The sequence below is a fragment of the Lasioglossum baleicum genome, unplaced genomic scaffold (genome assembly GCF_051020765.1).
Source record: "Lasioglossum baleicum unplaced genomic scaffold, iyLasBale1 scaffold1846, whole genome shotgun sequence".
Taxonomy (NCBI): Eukaryota; Metazoa; Arthropoda; class Insecta; order Hymenoptera; family Halictidae; genus Lasioglossum; species Lasioglossum baleicum.
The window spans coordinates 20001-22500 of NW_027470905.1; the positions used below are offsets into that span (position 1 = coordinate 20001).

Here is a 2500-nt window from a genome sequence, read left to right on the forward strand (position 1 = left end):
GCCGGTTAACTTTAACGTCCGTCGAAAAGAACTTTCGGGGACTGGACGACCGACAGATCGCGCGGTTCCGCACGAATCGACAATGAAGAAAAGAAAAGACATGGGGCGACCGACATAAAGGTTTTCATCATTGGATATACCTTTTCTCTCTCCGCGGTGCTGTTCCGTGCGTGAACACACAAGTGTGTCTTTTGCGTCGTGTGACAATCAAGTTCGAAATAAGCCTCGCCAATAGAGGAGTATACATATTATTAAAAAAAAAAAATAATAATACATATAACCCGGTGGGATTTCTTTTTCTCTCTACTTCTATATAATTGAACCAAAAACCACGGGGGTACAGAAACGTTGCGCACGAAACGATTTATCATCGATCAAACGCAAAACCAAATTAGAGACACGAGAGAAAGAGAGTAAGATCTCAAGACGCTCATAGGCCGTCATCAATACGATTCAACGCGAACGTGGCGATGGAATGGCAATCGCACAGATTAGCGAGGACACGTCGACGACGGGGAATAATTCCGACCCGATCAAGTACGACGTGCTCATCCCGCACATTGCTGCGCTTTGCTCCGCTGTCCATCGATCATCAAAGCGTTCGCGATAGAACGAGAGATCTCTTTCGTCTCTTCCCTCGAAGACTCGAAAAGGAATGTGTGTTTGTCGAAATCGCCGGCAACGACGACCCTCCGCCGTATGGCAATTATAACGTAGAGTTAAGAAACTCATCCACGCACAGGCATATTCTCTCCCTGGGGCTTAACATTGCCACACCACACACACTCTGTGTGCCACACAGTATTCTTTCTTTCTTTTATAATTTGTGTGTCCATCTCTGTAGTCTCGCGAGACTCTTGTAAATATACCTCTTTCGTATATACGCATCATTTCAGGCGACGTCGGGAGCGCGTTAAATGTTCATGAGTGGAAACGCTTCTTTCCGCAAGGCGAATCGTTTCGCAGAGAAGGTGAGAGATTTGGAGATCCTCGTCGAAGCGGTGCCTTACGGGCGGTCGTATTTTCAATACGACTCACGACACCGTAAAAACACTCACGCAAGTCCGAACGTAAGAAATACCAATCCCTACTTCGCCTCTCGTGGAAACTAGATATATATATATTTGTATGTGTTTATAAGACGCAATGCAAAAATTGGCAATTTTCACAGAACCGCGACAAACGCCGACGAAACGCCCATCATTCGCTCGTACGTAGCATCTTTGCAACCCGACTCCGAAACGCTCTTTGGCGCCCTCCAAAAATATATTTGGAGAGGTAAGCGACGGCGGGGACTTACAAGAGCAACGCAAGCAGTTTATGGTTACGTAAACGACCCTCAGCCAGGCGTGGTCCAGGAATTGTATCCGTGGACCGCAATGTGCGTTCGAAATGTCGATGTTCATGTGTCCTGCAGTTCACACGTTGACGCGCAATTAGCTGCGTTCTTCATCGACCCACGAGCCAAGTGATCCACCGTTCAGGGTAATCGTATATATTTTTGATTTACAAATCAATATATGTATATGTCTCTTGTTCTGCGGTTCGTAAGAACGCATTGTACCTGAACGCTCCAACCAGCGCGCGAAGGAGATTCGTTCAGGCGTCGTTTTAAGGACGACACTATCGTCGTCCGTGGAAACGGAAAAAAAAAACCGTCAGATACGCAACACGTATCCGACGGCCGGGCGAACAGTACATTGAAAAACCGTTAACGTGGAAAACGCGGAGATGAATATATATTCTCTGAAAACGACGGGGATCGTAAGACAACCCGATACTGGATCCAGAGATGTAATAATATTCCTCTCCTCTTCACTTCCATTTCATTTGGAATGATGTGAGAACGGAGGACTTCACAGCCGGCTCTGGCAGCGGTCATTCGTCCCAAGCTCTCGCGATGCGCACTATTGGGCCACACGCACGGAGTAGGGTGTCAGACTCACGACTGCTTTAAAAGCGAGCTTCACGAGCCGGTCCACTTCCCGTATAAAACACATTTCCATAAAATGTTGTGTGTGCTCGAGGCAACGATAAATTCCGATACAAGCGGACTCGCGAGCCGGCTCTGGCCGTAGGCGCGATCCCCGTTCTCGTCCCAAACTCGTCTGCGCGCACTATTGGGCCACACAGAGAGTAGGGTGTCGTCGGGAATAATCGCGCCATAGGCTTTATAGCGAGCGTCACGGCCGGTCCTCTCGGAACACCGTTTTTCGTCGGAACGATATTACCATATTTTTATTTTATTCGACAGATTAGCGGACTCACAGCCGGCTCTGGCAGCGGTCATTCGTCCCAAGCTCTCGCGATGCGCACTATTGGGCCACACGCACGGAGTAGGGTGTCAGACTCACGACTGCTTTACAAAAGCGAGCATCACGAGCCGGTCCGCTCTGGCGAATGTATAATATTATAATAAATATACGTTCCGTCGTCAACGAACACCGCGTGCGGCGCAGCAACGTTTCGTGCTCTTGGTTATACGCGAACCCGATACAAA

General features: G+C 48.4%; 1 non-coding gene across 1 annotated transcript; it reads right to left on the reverse strand.

The window, feature by feature from the left end:
- Window positions 1-1333: 1333 nt before the first annotated feature.
- On the reverse strand, window positions 1334-1488 carry LOC143221047 (5.8S ribosomal RNA). The gene has a single exon (XR_013011715.1). It is a non-coding gene; the product is annotated as a 5.8S ribosomal RNA (ribosomal RNA).
- Window positions 1489-2500: the final 1012 nt, after the last annotated feature.